Genomic DNA, 17661 nt, shown 5'->3' with positions numbered 1-17661 from the left:
GAGGGTTACTCCGCAATGCGTTGAGAACCGAAACCTCGTAAGAGCCCTACCAGACGACTTATCTTGTGAACAATTATCGGATTGCACCGAGCCAACAGCTACTGTGACTATCTATCAACCTGAAAATACCATCAATGAGTGTGATGTAGACCGTTCTCCACAAGCCCCTTTTCAGTGGGCAGGCAGACGACCAGACACCTAGCCACATCCCATTCAGGGCCAAACAGAGGATTGCAAATCCCTGTAATCTGTGGGAGGGGGAAGTTTAGCGGTGGCCGCAGGCCGTATGTGAGAGGGAGGCTGAGTCACTTGAAGACTCGACCCTCCTCTGACCTGTGTGCTATCCCTAGGCACATCGGCGACAGGGCTTCAAATAGCTCCCCTCCTACTCTGGTGCTGGTGAATGCTAGGTCAGTGCAGAATAAGATCAATACCATCAGGGACTTCATTATTGAAAGTGGGGCTGACTTAGCATGTATCACAGAAACCTGGTTGCAGGAGGGCGATGAGGTCCTCCTCCAGGAATTATCATCTCCAGATTTTGTTATCACCCACCAGATGCGGACCGGGAGACGGGGGGGGGGGGTGGAGTGGCAATGCTCGCACGAGAAAATTTATCTCTGAGGGCGGCTCAGACTCCGAACATCTCTGGTATGGAAAGCATTGGCCTTGTGTGGGATTCACAGGAGAGTATAGCCTTTCTACTGGTGTACCATGTGCCTAATGCACCAGTGGACAGCCTATCACAGCTGCTAGAGGTTGTGTCGGAGTGGGCCTTGAGGTTCCCCAAGCTTATTGTTTTGGGGGACTTCAATGTCCACACTGATGCAGGCTCCTTCTCCTCAGCAGCTGAAGACCTAGTGTCGACCATGGCGACACTAGGACTCTCACTTTATAATACTGGGCCTACACATCAGGCTGGCCACACACTAGATTTGATCTTTGGGGTTGGAATCCAAGTGATCCTAACCTCCATTTTGGAGGTTCCATGGTCGGACCACTGCGCCCTAGGAATCCATATAGAGCACACCAACCCACCCAACCTGGGCGCCGAACCTATTTGGGTTCGCCCGAAGAGACTAATGGAACCGGTCAGGTTCCTGAATGCTCTAAAGGCCATAGAACCTGTCAGCGACTCATTGGAGGTGCAAGTGGATACATGGAACACCAAATTAGCCAATGCACTCGATGAGATCGCACCTAGACGCCTTCTCCGACCCCGTAAGAATCAGTCTCCTTGGTTCACTGAGGAGCTCCGCGCGTTGAAACGGGAGAAGAGACGGCTAGAGGTCATGTGGCGGGAAAGCCGTGATGAGGAATCGGAATCAGCTTATAAGAAGTCCAGAGAGTCTTATGGGCAGACTATCACCGAGGCAAAAAAAAGTATTATGCTTCCTTGATAGTGTCTGCGAGCTCACACCCAGCACAATTATTTAAGATCATTAGATCCCTGACAAAGGTCCCTTCTGTTCCAAACAATAATGACCTGGCTCCTTCTGCGGAGGTTTTCCAGAGCTATTTTGCAGACAAGATCTCGCTTCTTCGCCGGGAACTCCCTGCCACGATGGATACAGTAACTGAACTTGAGACTCCGTGGCCACTCTCTGGGCCCATCCTGGACCGGTTTACCCCGCTGGATGCAGAGGCTGTTGACAGGATCATGACTGCAGCTAGGCCGACCACCTGCTCCCTCGATCCGTGTCCCTCCTGGCTAGTAAAATCCTGCCTAGATGGATTACGTGAACCTCTGTTGAATATAATAAATAGCTCCCTTGAGCAAGGAGTTTTCCCAGAGGGTTTAAAAGAGGCATCGGTATCTCCGCTGCTGAAGAAACCAGACTTAGATCGTTCGGTTCCCGCTAGCTACCGCCCAGTGTCGAACCTTCCGTTTCTGGGCAAGCTGGTTGAGAGAGCAGCAGTGGAACAGTTGCAGCAGTTCCTCAATGACACAGCCGGACTTGATCCCTTCCAGTCCGGCTTCCGTAAGGGGCACGGAACGGAGACTGTGCTGGTCGCCATCACAGACCAACTTCGCTGCCAGAGGGATCAAGGCGGATCAGCGCTGCTCGTGTTATTGGATCTCACAGCAGCATTTGATACGGTCGACCACAATCTATTGACCCACCGCCTAGCCATGATGGGGGTTAGGGGGATACCCCTGAAATGGGTGTCATCCTTCCTCCAAAATCGGGGACAGCGGGTGGTGAGGGAAGGGTTGGTTTCCGTGTGGTCTCCACTAACTTGTGGGGTCCCACAGGGAGCTATTCTCTCTCCTCTATTATTTAACATCTATATGCGACCGCTTGCCCGACTGGTGCGGAGCTTTGGGCTCGAGTGCCACCAGTACGCTGATGACACTCAGCTCATTCTGAGGATGGAGGGCCAGTCAGACTCCGTACCCGACAGTTTCCATCAGTGCCTTGAAGCCGTTACTGGATGGTTGCGTGCCAGCAGGTTGAGGGTGAATCCAGCGAAGACGGAGATCCTTTGGCTGGGCCGTCCGGGTGGGAGGGAGATCCAGCTGCCTACCCTGGATGGTGAGACACTACGTCCATCATCTTCGGTAAAAAGTCTTGGTGTCTTATTGGACCCTCTGCTCACAATGGAGGCCCAGGTCTCTGCTGTGAGCAGAGCTGCGTTTTTCCATCTACGTCAGGCTAGGCGACTGGCTCCCTACCTATCTAGGAACAACCTGGCGACGGTGATCCAGGCGACGGTCATCTCGAGGCTCGACTACTGTAACGCCCTCTACATTGGCCTTCCTCTGTCAGTGATCCGGAAACTGAAGCTGGTGCAAAACGCGGCGGCTCGTCTTCTCGCCGGGGTGCCGGCGAGGTGGCGTATCACCCCAATTCTTCAACAGCTGCACTGGCTACCGATTGAGTACCGGATTACTTTCAAGATACTAGTACTAACTTTCAAGGCCTTACATGGTCTGGGGCCAGCGTACCTGAGGGCCCGCTTATCACCCTACCAACCCCAGAGATTACTTCGGTCCGAAGACCAAAATTTGCTTGAAGTCCCTAACATACGGACTTATCATTTGTCTTCCACTAGGCAGAGAGCCTTCTCGATTGTAGCCCCTCAATTATGGAATGCCTTGCCAGTGGAAACTCGAACCACCCGAGACTTACTTGCCTTTCGGAAAGCCTGCAAAACCTTGCTCTTCCGACAAGCGTTCAATGGGTGAAAGACTCGGGGCTATGTCTGTTTTTATTGTTGCTTTTATTGTTGCTTTTATTGTTTTTATTGCTATTTTAAAGCCAAGTGTATTGTTTTAATCTATTTTTGTAAACCACTCCGAGCCAAACCGGGAGTAGCGGTATATAAGTTTAATAATAATAATAATAATAATAATAATAATAATAATAATAATAATAATAATAATAAATAAGCTGATGTTATTTATATCTTCTGTAAGCCAGTCTTTGAGCTTGGGCTAAAAATGGATTTGAATGATATAAATATATAAACAAACACACAGAAAATGAGAAGATGTAAACTTGGAAAAATGGAGAACTGTCGGGCTATTTAATCTATTTAATTTAGTAAACCTAATGAGATTTGTGCTGGCATAAAGACTGCTGATGTAAAAACTGCAGATGCCACATCTTTCCCATAATTGTCTCATAGACTAAATACCCAAATTTATGAGTGAAATTTGTAAGTTGTGAGTATTAGAGCACTTATCAGTAAATGACATTTTGTATATGCATGTCTTCTTCTGGAATCTCCAGTGAAAGGATTCTGAGTAGGAACAAGAGCTGTATGGTTAGTAGACCAAACCCCTGCCTCTCACAACTCACCTGTTTTTCTAATGTCTGTTTCCAACTCTTCCATAAATGGCAAATGCATATTAATTAGTAATAACAAATTTACTGTAGTACAAATTTACTGGTAGCACAAGGTATTTCATCACTAGCGCATGAATCATCAATCTACTTAGACCGATAGAACACAAATTGCATTTATATGGCTAAGAAGAATATGAGCTCCATTATTTATGAGACTGGTACTTGTGCTTTCATTTACCCGTCTGACAAAATATATCTACACTAAGAATTTTCTAGGTCCTTAAGGTGATTCTATGGTATGCTTCTGGTTCACAATTACTCATAGTTTGTTCATTCAGGTTCACAGTTATGTCAGGAATGTGTCTAGTTCCTTCATAGCTGCTGTTCCAGTCTTCTTCTGATTTCTTGACTGCAGTCACTATTCTGATTAATGACTATACAATTTAAAATCTTGAATTATTTCAATGTCTTCATCTAGTTTGAAGATATGTAAATCATTTGCAGTCATTATTTTTTCTTAATGTTCAACTGTAAACTTGCATTTGTATTTTCTTCATTAATGGTTCCAAGTCTTTGTTTATTTCTTCTAGTCGTATAGTATGATATCCACTGCATATCTTAAATTGTTGAAGTTCCTCCTCCAGTTTTCACATTTCCTCTTTCCTTATCTAAACTTGCTTTGTGCATAATATGTTCAGCTTACAAGTTAAACAGATATGTGATAAAATACCATTCTGTCTGAACATACTGTGTGTTCTGATGGCAGCCTCTTGTCCTGAGTACAAGTAACACATCAGAACAATCAAATGTTGCATCACAACAATTTCTTTAAGAGTGATCCATAGTTTTTTAAGATCTACAAAATCAAATTTACTGCTATAATATATAAAGCACAGGATACTATTCTTTTCAAATTCTTTGGTACATTGCATTATCCAACACATTTTGGCTATATGGTCCATACTGCGTCTTTCCTCCTGAACCCATCTTGAACATCTGTCAATTCTTTCTCCTTATATAGTAAATGTCCTATTTATGTTAGAATTCTCAGCATCACTTTGCTTGCATGGAAAACTAATGCAAGAGGGCTATGATTACCGCAATTCCTGATATCCCCTTTCTTGGAAATGTGTAATGTTTCCAACCTGTGGCCATTGTTTTGTTTTTCATATTTGTTGACAGATTTTAGTTAGAACTAGAATAGATTATCTCTCTGTAGCTTGAAGCAGCTCTATTACTATAGATCTATTTCTGCCAATTGCTCTAAGTGCAGCTTCCACTTCAGTTTCTAAAATTGGAGGTTCATCTTCATATGGTTCTTTCTCAAATGAATCTGACACCCTTTCATTTCATTTATGTAGTTCTTTCATTTGGTCATAAATGTGTTCTCCTATTGGTCACATGGCATGTTATCTCTTGGTTTGAATTTCTCTTTGATTTTTTGAATCGCATGGAAGAGGTCTTTCGTTCTTCATTTTTTCCTTTTATTTCTCTGCATTGATTATTAGTTCCTCTTATTCTTGTGAAAAATCCATTCAGCAGTTTCATTCCAGATTCTGACTATATTTCTGTTATTTTTACTCTTGCTTCTCCTTAACTGCTTCAAGCATTTTGTCTGTCATCCACTGAGATTCCCCTCATCTTTTTTGTGGCTATAGATAATGTCTTCTTGCATTCTTCTAAGGTTATGTCCCTGGCTTCTGTCTCCTGATTAACTGGGCTTTATAATGCATATCTATGGCTCCTGGTCAATTAGGATTAGTAGTGAAAAACTATTTTTCCTATTACCTTTACATTCTATAGGGATTTTCTTCAAGTTGTATTTTAGGCTGGTGGTTGGTATAATCTTGTTCCACATCTGTATTGTAATATTTTATATCTGTAGTTCATGATCTGGGCTACAGTTTGCTCCTCATCTAGTTTTTGCAGAAATAATAGAGGTTCTTCATTTTACGCTTCTCATTATGTAGTCTATTTGATTTCTATATTGGCCATTCAGGGATGTGCATGCATACAATTGTTTCTTTTGTTGCTTGAAAAATGTTTTTGCGATGAACAAACTTTTGGTCTCACAAAATTCACGCCTAATTTTCCTAACATCTTTGATTCTGCTCTATTATTTCCATCAACACCTGGGATGCAACCCGTCACTTGCTAAAAGTCAATCTTCATGAAACCACAGACCATGGTCCAAGATACAAATCTTTCATGATGGTAGCATGCACTATTTTTCTCTCTTTTCCTGGGCCACATCTTTAATTGGGGAAGAGAGACAAAATGACAACCTGTAAATCAAAGTCAATTGGCATACTACCCTGAGAAATAATTTGTGATATCCTGAATGCTATGCCATACAATGTCATTGGTTCACACATGGAATAAATGGTAGGGGCAACAGTCAGTGGGCTTGATTAGTCTTGTCAGCCTATCTGTTATGGATGTTTAACCCAGGGAGTTAATACAGTTCTTGAGATATACTGCCAAGTCCACAAACCACTGCTTCTGTTCCCCCAGTAGGAAGTCTCTTTCCCTCCTCCTCCTCCTCCTCCTCCTCCTCCTCCTCCTCTTCGGATTGGCAGAAATCATTCCATATGCTGAATCTTCCAAGTTCACCTTCATTTTCTCTGAGGACTGACACTGTTGTTCTTATTGTTCATCATCATCCCTAATAAAGGAGAAAGCCTCAAATCAATTTTTTCAACACCTAAGTGTCATATTTCTCCCCATTCCTTGTGTTTGGGAACTGACCTCCTCCTCAAAGAAATCCCCTGTGTGTTTCTCAATGATTCTGTCCAAGAAGACCATGCTTAAGAGTAGAAACACAGTCATCAAGTTGCTGGATCTTCTCTTCTTACTTCTCTTGTAGTAAGTTTCACCCCAATAGCTGTTAAAATGAGGGTGAAAGGAGCCTCTGAAGCTTCCCCACTTCCAGAATTACTATAATGAAAAAGTAACGAAATTTCATCACTCTTGTTATAGTAATGAAATGTTTACTATTGATTGTTTAGAAACATTTTAGAAATGAAACACCGGTGCACCCTAGTTTTGAAACATTTGTTTTATCAGTCGTACAGCCCTATTAGACATAATGACTGCTGGCTCCATCCTCAAGTAGGCCGGTTACTCAGCAGAGACCCCGTCTTCTTACCATGTGCAAACAAAACTAAACCCCCTCACACATGGTAAAAAAGAGTCAAGGATCACCTCTAAACAGTGCTCACCTTCTGCTCTGTTCTCAGAGCATCCTTGGACCAATTGTAAGAACAAAGGACAATGACTTCCTGGGGACAGAATGGGAAAATCTTGGATTAAAAGATATTTTGTAGTTACTCTGTGTTTCTTCCATTTTGTTGTCTGCTAAACTATGGTGCAGACATTCAGACTAGAGCCCTCAATTTCCTGTGTTGGAATGGTTTGAAACAGATCATATTAATAAGTAATTAAGGTCTAGAAATGTAATCTAGCCCTAGATGTTGATACAATTATACTTCTGACAAAATGTACTGAGACTAATTTTGAAATATACAAAGAAATAATATGGAAGTACCAATGTCCTCTTCATCTCATGATGACATTAGAGAGGACCAAGCTTTTTCTTTAGCTTTCTTTTTTCATTGTGCAAAAGGGTGCTGTTTTGTCAGAATTCATTTTCTAATTTAGGTTCAGTTTGGGTTAATATTGTGATTAGAGTTCTACAGGAGAAGCACAGAGGGTTGCAGGAAATAACTTAGTGGTTTGATCTGCCATGCTTTTACTCCTCATCAGCACCAAAGGAGTGATCTGGATTTAAGTTAGGAGGCAGTGGCTTAGGGAAGTCTCTTTTTCATCTGAGATGTGCAATTCATTCTCATAATTTGGCCAATAAAGATCATAAGCTGTGCAAGATTCTGCACAAAATAGAGCATAAAGGATTGAAGCTCAAAGTGTCAAGATCATGAACATTTCTGAATGTGTCTTGTGAGCACCTGCTTACCTTTAAAGAGCTGAGTTATATTGATGTCAATGGGGTTAGTCTTAGTAGCTGCACCAATTTTTTGCTTTGTTGGGTCAAAGTAGTGTCCTCTTCACTTTATAAGCACCAAGTCATTGGCCTTTAAGCCCTGATATATTTCTAAACTGTATTGCTAGTGATGGCTCTTATTGCACCTCTGGCTGAGATGTCAGTCTCATGACATATATTTATTACTATTGAGTGGCAGCATGAACTGTACTTCATGGGCCTTTCTCCTTTCTGGTTAATAAAGATTATGGCTGTTTCATACTCATATCAGGCAGTCACATTATTCACCCCACAAGTGGATCAAATGGCTGTGGCATCAGCAACATGTTGAGGAAGGCCAGTAATCTAGTCAATTTCCCATTTAAATCCATTAACTTCTAAAAATCATAATGTACTGAATTCATGTAGTCATGTGCTGAATTAAATAAAGGTTCTCTCATATACGTCCACTGTTTACTCATCATCAGTTCACCCAGAACCTCCAGGGCCAGCCCTAGGTAATTTTCAAGTGTAAGCGAACAGTATTTTGGTGCCCCCCTCCAAAACCAATCACTGAAAAATAAAAGGTAAGAGGTAGAGGTGAATAAAATAGATAAAAGAAGTTTATTTATATCATGATGTTCATATGTCAGAGTGCTCAACAGGGAAGGGAAGGGAAGGGAAGGGAAGGGAAGGGAAGGGGAGGAGGTGTAGCTGCCTGAATGATGGGTAGCCCCCTGGTTGTCCGTCATGCAGGAAGCTATGCCCCCTTCCCTTCCTTTCCCTTCCCTTCCCTTCCCTTCCTGGCTGAGTGCTCTGAACCCAGCAGCGACGGCCAGGCCTTGGCTCTGAACCTGGATGACTGTCCCTGCCTGGGTCAGCTAGATATCCCCCCTGCATCCCGGTTCAGTGCCGAGGCCTGGCCATCACCACTTGGCTCAGAGTGCTCAGCTGGGAAGGGAAGGGGGCAGAGCTGCCTGAATGATGGAAAGCCAGGGGCTGCCAGCCATTCAGACAGCCCCTCCCCCTTCCCTTCCCTTCCAGGCTGAAGCTGAGCGCTCTGAGCCGAGCACTGAGGGGCAGGCCTCAGTGCTGAGCCAGATATGGGTAAGTACCCTCGCAACCCTCCCTGGTCACTTCAGGCCCCGGTGCCTCAATGGCACCCCTAGTGGATTTTGCACCACCCGCAGTTGCTTGCCCAGCTTATAACTTCAGCCTCCCCTGTGAACTTCCTCCTTACTTTGCCAATTCTTTCTCACCTATTCATTGCATAACAAGATAGGATAGTATGAGTTTCTTCTTGGTGCACTTCTCTCCCTCCTGTGTGCTGTTGGTGGGCTTGTATAATGCACTATCACAGCAGCCACATAGCATACAGAGAAGATACAGTGATGGTAAAAGGGGAGGCTTTCAGGGGGAGTGGAGGACCATAACAAGCAGATTGAGTCCCTCCCAAATTGTCTCCCAGGAAAATACACTTAAATTGCATGGAATTTTGTTGAAAAAGATGGACTATATATTCTATTTTAATTTTTTAAAACCCACAGGTGGTAATATAATTTTATCAACATATTCATTCTGATCCCTGGTACTAGATGTCAACATTGGCATTTTGGAGGCACTTAATGTGATTTAAAATTTCGGAAGAGGAATCCTAAATTGCAGCATATCTTCAAGTTTAATCTTTGTAAGTGTTCTTATTCTTTCTTTGGTGTAAGAACTGAATCTTTGAGTTATCTTTTTTTGGGGGGGGAGGGGGCAGTTGCAATGCTAAATAAATATTCCTAAATTAAGTTGAACCTTGAGTATCTTGTTAATCCTCAAAGGGCAACCTCATAATCCAGATTTTAGATTTTTCAGTTAATGACTCACTGTGGAGTAATTGAGGTACTCCTTTAACTTGAAAAAGTTAATAAGAATGTTAACCATTACATTTTCAATATCATAGAACATTAATTCATTAACTTTCCTACAAGGTAATTTGCTGTTACAAAGTAATTCTGTCATGGGAGGGGGAAACCTTCTCTTTACTGGACAAAAAGAAGCAGTAAAAAAAGGGATGTCTCAGATGGCTCAGTATGGGGTCACAGATGTTGCCCAGTTGACACATTTCTATATAAATATTGAGTGACATCTGTAGCTGCACAACAACCATGCACTTTCATGGTGCTGAGATTTAGCAATTGACATCTAAGTTCAGGAACCTGCCAGAGAGGAATCCACATCTAAGGACCTTATCATATTAGGTCTAATTAATAAGCAGCATGCACTGGTTTGCCTTTGCTTTTATGACGGAGCCTGCCAGGTCCCATTCCATAACACACTGGAACTTCCAAGAAGGCTCTGTCATAAAAGGAAAGGCAAAGTGACACATGCCACTGCAGTGGCCACATGGGTGGCTTTCAGCGTTGCCTTGGATCAACAGAAGGAAGCTGATTGGTGGATGCTTCTCCCAGTGGAATGAGAACTCCTGTGAGTCAGGTGATGTGGGACATCGGGAAACAGGTTCCCCACATCTATGGATGGGCATTGTCAGAATCACCATGATCTGTGGTGATTCCGGCAGCCTTTGTGAAGAAGTCGCAAGAGATGGCCATTCAACCTCTGTTTAAAAGCCCTAAAAATCAATTATCTTCTGAGATAATTTATTCCCATATTAAAGAGTTCTTACCATCAGGAAGTTCTTACAAATATTTAAGTTAAATCTCTTTTCTTGTAATTTGAACCCATTGTTGATTCACATCCTAGTATCTAGCCAGAGAAGCCTAAAGAAATAGTAAAACTAACCAATGACTCCACTGGAATACCCACAGTTCCCTGAGCGACCTCAGAAGACATAGCTTCATAAGTGTCTTGATGTTGCAAAAAGTATGCCTCTCTGGTTTCTTCTGTAGGAATAATAGTTCAATACATGACAAATATGAAATGACTGGGTCCCCCCCACCCCCACCCCCTGTATACCTGGCAAATGTAAGACACCATATAGTGATCAAAATGATTTTTTTTTAAAAGCCTCCTGGAACAACAGCAATAATTTTCTGATCTGCCCTTCCTGCCAAGATAGGGAGGGCTTGGCAAAATCTTTATTTAAAAATGCTTTTCAAGTCAGAAGGTCTCAGACCTTATTGATAATGTGCTTTCTTATTAAACATGACATTGCACTTTCAAAAAGTCTTTCTCCAAACCCAACAAGTAAACAGAATTTATAGCACCATTTATAAAATTGCTCTCTGGGCTGACTTCCAATATTTTAACTGATTGGAAGACAGGTTCTGCCACCAGCGGATTCTCCCCCATGCTATGCTATGAAGAACTGCTTCCATTTGTCTTTATTATATCCAGCAGGTTTGAATGTTCTCCACTGCACGAGAAATGCAATAACTGGTATTTCCTTTTCCTCTGAGGTGCTTGTATTTTTTCCACTCATGGGGCTAATAAAAGCTTCTGGGAGAGGGGTTGACTCAGATTGGGAAAATACTATGGGGAGAGTGAAAATACTATGGGGAGAGTGAAGCACTTCCTTTTTTAGATTAAGCATAAATCTGTTGTTTTTTAAAAATACATTTCATGTACATGTTGCTCTTCCATGAAAACCTTAACATTTCATAGTGATTTTATCAAATAACCATACAGATCTTCTATTAAATCAATTTATGGAAAGATGATGACGACAACCTCAATAATGACAATGATGACAAAACAACATCTATAACCCAATTTCAACCAAAGGGTTGAGCATCAAACATATACAGTGTGAGATAAAGACAGTAAAACATAAGGTTATAAATACATATAAAGCCCTCAGCATCCCAGCAGCCACCACCATCACAGTAGCCTAGGGCACAACTCAGGCTGGTACTACATTGATCAGATAATGCAGTTTGAACTGCATTATATGGTCAGTGTAGAACTACATAATGCAGTTTGAACTGAATTGAACTCTATTATATGGTTCTACACTGGCCATATAATGCAGTTCAGTGCAGATTAACTTGCATTATATGGTCAGTGTAGAACCAGCCTCAGACACTTAATCTGGCAAATCAAAGAGAACGGTCTTCAATCCCTTATGAAAAAAAGCTGAGCTCCTCTTCCAGCAGGAAATCCAAAGGAAGACCATTCCACAGATGGAGGAGGAGCTCAGCTTTTTTCATAAGGGATTGAAGACCTTTCTCTTTGATTTGCTGAAATTGGCCCTGGCCTGAACTGGTAGCTATTGGAGGGATCTACGTGGGGGGAAATGAGTGAATATTTAGGAAGATTTAAAATAATCTGGATGGCACTGTTCTGAATTAGAGCCAGAAGGAGAACAGAGCAAGAAGGTTAACTTGCCAGTAAGCTATTGCTGCAATCTAGGCATGACATAAGCCTGGACTAACAGAAAGACAGGCTTGACATTCAAAGATATACAGATCCCACAGATGTTCAAAACATGGAAATTACCTGCCTTTGTTATTACCCAAATAAAGGTATAAAGGGACAAACTGTCATCCAGCAGGATTCTGAGGCTCCTGACAATTGAAAGAGTTGCCAGCAACCCTTCAAATACAAGGGTTGAAAACAACAGAAAGATTCAACAGATGTTTGGTGCTAAACCTTAACCATTAGAATATCATTTAGTATATGAGTCAAGGCCATTTCACTGGCATAACCTGTACAAAACCCTAACTGAAATGATTTGAGGAGATCATGTGTCAGACACTAATTGAGAAATGACAGCTTTAACCAAAATTTTGGAAAGAAATAGAAGAGGCGTGGAATGATAATTTGCCCAAAGGAAAGCTTCATTTAATAGAGAATGCAAGATAGCAACCTAAAAAATACCCTTTTTAAAAAGAACAATTCACCAAATGGTTTATATAAGGTTGAAGCAGCAGCTAACAGGCTGGATAAAGAAAGAGGTCAGTGAAACAGAAAGTGGGGGAAGAAGACAACATAATTTGACCCATGACTGATTTTGTAACAGGAGGAAAATGAAACTCTGCCCATGATGGCAAAGACATACGCTGAGCTAATGGTTCTGGTAAAGGAACCAAAGCCAATGGAGATGGAAATCCATCCAACAAAAATGAATTAGCAATTGAGGTCACCTTCTGATATGACTGAACATCTGCTGTTGGCACAGGAGGTATACCTGCTAAGTGCAGACATGATGCATTTATTTATGATGTTTATCATAAATAATCCATAGCATGCATGCATCTTGTAGGCACTCTTTCCCCCTTTTCCAACTTAGTTGACTGGATGCTCCAAAAATCACACATCAGAGACCTAATTTTCGCATAACCCCTACCTTCACTTGTTAAGATTTCTGTGAAGGAAAAAATTTTCAAGCCTCTGGTTACATTTGGAGACAGTTTGTTGATATAGCATTGAAAATATTACTGGAAAGCTGTAAAGAAAGCACTGATAACATTCCTGAAAAGATTGAAGAAGTTATGTTTACCAGAATAGAATGTGACTGACATTTTTTTCTTTCAGATTTAAAATGCCTAGTTCACACCCTCAAATATGTGATACGGTTGTCACTAAAAATATAACAGCATGGTCTATTTGTGAAGTCCACTTGCAAGTTCTGTACATTGCAGGACTTCTTCAGAAGGAAAAAAAATCATGGCTTTGAGAAGCAGTGCTGGACTGTACAGAACTTGCAAGTGGACTTCACAAATAGACCATGCTGTTATATTTTTAGTGACAAGCATATCACATATTTGAGGTTGTGAACTAGGCATTTTTGATCTTTCCTGAGAATAGGATAGGAAGTAGTAAGTGACATAATGCTTAGGTCACTTGAAATATAACTCTTTGTGGTAAATGGGTTACATGAAGTGACACACATTACAGTTACAACTATTTCAATCATACTATCCAAAACTTTAATAATGGAAAAGTAAGCCTCTGCTTCACACAAATGACTTGCTATTTGGATCTGTATCCTTGCAAGTTTATGCTGATAGTTGAATTTCAGGTCTGTTTTGAGTTGATATTTGAAACTCACTTCTCAGCTGAAGCCTAGAGATAGAACCTTCTAGGACTCAGTCTGAGGATAATAATGGTTCTTTCTTGTGCATTTTGGGGGTTTTATTCTTCACTACATTTCTTCTCGGAGGTAACAATGAGTGATTTTAGCAATTTTCTTACTAGTGTGAGAAAGTCTTCAAAAACCACATCTTAGATGCTTGATTCCAATTTTGGACTTATGCAAAATTCGCATGGAATTGTTTGACACAGAAAACAGCATTTTCTCCATGTAAAATTATATTTCAACACAGAAATATTGCCTCCTATGTATAATATACTATTTCCTATGCAAAGCACCAATGTTTGAATTTTATACGGCACAAATTTCTGTGCACAAAACTACATTTTCTGTGCATGAATTTATATTTATGAATGGAAATATTACCTTCCAAAGAAAAGACGATTGTCTGTGAAAAGCAACCTCTTAAGCATAGAATAAGTTCTGTACAGCAAGGGTTTTTGTCAGCCCAGGATTCTTTTCCATATGATGTCTCAACACTTGAAAAACAGTTTTTTCATAATTTTTTTGATATTCTAAAGTATTGTTTCCATCCCTAGTGCATTCACAATAACAGAAACAAAATCCAAACCAAACCAAACCATGAGGCTATCTCTAGAATGTATTGTTTCCATTAAGTTTTCTGTATAAGAGTAAAAGTGCAGACTGGTTTCCAACTCTTGTGAGTTTGCAGCTTGGCAAGTGGTGGTCTATTGCTCCAGGTTCTTCAGCTCAGTTGTACCCTTCCCATTTTGGAGGTCTAACCCTAGTTTCAGAAATGATGAAATTGCCGTAGCTGGCTCAATCTGTCACTTTAATTTGGCCTTTCTAGACAAGAAGGCCACTTGTCTGAGGAAAGGCACAATAATTTGTGACAGTTCATTAAGTCAGCAGGCTGCTGATTCAGGCATTGAGCTCTGAAGAAGCACTTTGTTCCAGCTCTTTAAAGGCCTCTCCTCTTTATCCTCTGGGGGCACTCAGGACAAGAGCCTGGAGAGAAAGGTCAGGAAATTGAAGAAAGCTGGTGAATGCCAGTTTGAATGAAAATTAAACATGGAAAATAAGTGTCTTGAATACCATTCTGATAGGCTTTAAGCTAGGTATGAGAGGGGACAGAAATAATGACAGCAAGCCCCAACACTGTCGATAATAATCAGCTCAAGCACTTATTAAAGATGTGCCCAGATAGTTCATGAGATGGAGTGCTCAAAAAGAAAAAGAGTCCAGTCAACTTTGTACATGAAAAGTAATTTAATTTTAGAAAACTTGTAAAAGTAATGGTTAGTTAGAGGGAAGGGAAAGTTTAATAATAACCCTCCACATACCAGAAACTGGAGTTGTTCAATGGTAAGCAATTTAGGACCAAATCATAGAATCATAGAATCATAGAGTTGGAAGAGACCTCATGGGCCATCCAGTCCAACCCCTTGCTAAGAAGCAGGAAAATCACATTCAAAGCACCCCTGACAGATGCCCATCCAGCCTCTGCTTGAAAGCTTCCAAAGAAAGAGCCTCCACTACACTCCGCAGCAGAGAGTTCCAGTGCCCAACAGCTCTCACAGTGAGGAAGTTCTTCCTAGTGTTCAGGTAGAATCTCCTTTCCTGAAGTTTGCAGCCATTGTTCTATGCCCTAGTCTCCAGGGCAGCAGAAAACAAGCTTGCTCCCTCCTCCCTATGACTTCCCCTCACATATTTATACATGGCTATCATTTCTCCTCTCAGCCTTCTCTTCTGCGGGCTTAACATGCCCAGCTCTTTAAGATGCTCCTCATAGGGCTTGTTCTCAAGACCCTTGATCATTTTAGTCACCCTCCTTTGGACCGTTTCCACCTTGTCAACATCTCCCTTCAATTGCGGTGCCCAGAATTGGACACAGTATTCCAGGTGTGGTCTGACCAAGGCAGAATTGAGAGGTAGCATGACTTCCCTGGATCTAGACACTATACTCCTATTGATGCAGGCCAGAATCCCGTTGGCTTTTTTAGCTGCCACATCATATTGTTGGCTCATGTTTAACTTGTTGTCCACAAGGACTTCAAGATCTTTTTCACATGTACTACTGTCTAGCCAGGCGTCCCCCATTCTGTATCTTTGATTTCCATTTTTTGTGCCGAAGTGAAGTATCTTGCATTTGTCCCTGTTGAACTTCATTTTGTTAGTTTCGGCCCATCTCTCTAGTCTGTTAAGATCGTTTTGAATTCTGCTCCTGTCTTCTGGAGTGTTAGCTATCCCTCCCAGTTTGGTGTCATCTGCAAACCTGATGATCGTGCTTTCTAACCCTTCGTCTAAGTCATTAATAAAGATGTTGAACAGAACCGGGCCCAGGACGGAGCCCTGCGGCACTCCACTTGTCACTTCTTTTCAAGATGAAGAAGACGCATTAGTGATGCTTTGGGTTTGTTCACTTAGCCAATTACAGATCCACCTAACTGTAGTTTTGTCTAGCCCACATTTTACTAGTTTGCCAGAAAGCCATTGGGAACTTTGTCGAAGGCCTTACTGAAATCCAGGTACGCTACATCCATGGCATTGCCTGGATCTACCCTCCTCATGACTCTATCAAAAAAAGAGATCAGATTAGTCTGGCATGATTTGTTTTTGATAATCCATGTTGACTATTAGGGATGACCACATTTGTTTCTAAATGTTTGCAGACCACTTCTTTAACAATCTTTTTCAGAATCTTGCCTGGTATCGACGTGAGGCTGACCAGACAGTAATTGTTTGGGTCGTCCTTCTTTCCCTTCTTGAAGATAGAGACCACATTTGCCCTCCTCCAATCTGCTGGGACTTCTCCCGTTCTCCAAGAACTCTCAAAGATAATTTCCAGTGGTTCTAGATAATTTCACTAGTTCCTTCAATACTCTTGGATGTAGTTGATATGGCCCTGGGGATTTGAATTCGTTTAGAGCAGCCAGGTATTCCTGGATGACTTCTTTCCCTATTTGGGGTTGGATTTCCCCTAATCCTTCATCCACTCCATGTTGCTGAGGTTGTGGATGACTTTCTTTTTGTGAGAAGACCGAGGCAAAGAAGGCATTAAGTAGTTCTGCCTTTTCCTTATCCCCTGCCAGGATCGCCCCACCTTCTCCTCACAGAGGACCTATCACCTCCCTATCGCCTTCCCAAATAAAAGGAAGCCATATGATGGAGGTATTATTTCACCTCCAAATCAAGAACAAAAGTGATCATTCATATTTTGTAATTTCAGCTCAAATTGTCCAATTTTTGCATTTTTACATAGTTTATTTGTCTTCTAAAGAGAAATTCGATTAATGTAATGGCAGACCTGTCAGCCCAAGAAGGATTTGACATGAAAGTAGTGTATTTAAAAATGCCATGCTGCCACAAACCTTCCCAGAGAAAGTCCTTCAGAAACATTCATAAGAGAAGGCAACTGATTAGTTCCAACAATTCATACACAGCCAGTTAGTCCTATAAAGCTGGAGTTGGTGATATATCTGGAAATAAATGGAAATAAATTCCAAAATAAGACCCAGGGAAGCACAAGGGAGAAAGATAGCTGTTACATCTGGCCAACTATCATTGCCAACTGGTCAAAAACCTGTGTAGGAACCAAAGTAGAGTCTAAAGGAGAAAATAAAGGTTCAGATTCAAAGAACTATGGATTGAAAAAATATTACACAACTCTTATTACAGTAGAGTCTCACTTATCCAAGATAACCGGGCCAGTAGAACATTGGATAAGTGAAAATCTTGGATAATAAGGAGGGATTAAGAAAAAAGCCTATTAAACATAAAATTACATTATGGTTATACAAATTAAGCACCAAAACATCATGTTTTACAAGAAATTGACAAAAAAGCAGTTCAATATACAGTAATGATATGTAGTAATTACTGTATTT

This window comes from Anolis carolinensis, chromosome 1, assembly GCF_035594765.1.
Source record: "Anolis carolinensis isolate JA03-04 chromosome 1, rAnoCar3.1.pri, whole genome shotgun sequence".
NCBI lineage: Eukaryota > Metazoa > Chordata > Lepidosauria > Squamata > Dactyloidae > Anolis > Anolis carolinensis.
The sequence above is the reverse complement of the archived record's forward strand: the minus strand, read 5'-3'. Positions refer to the sequence as shown.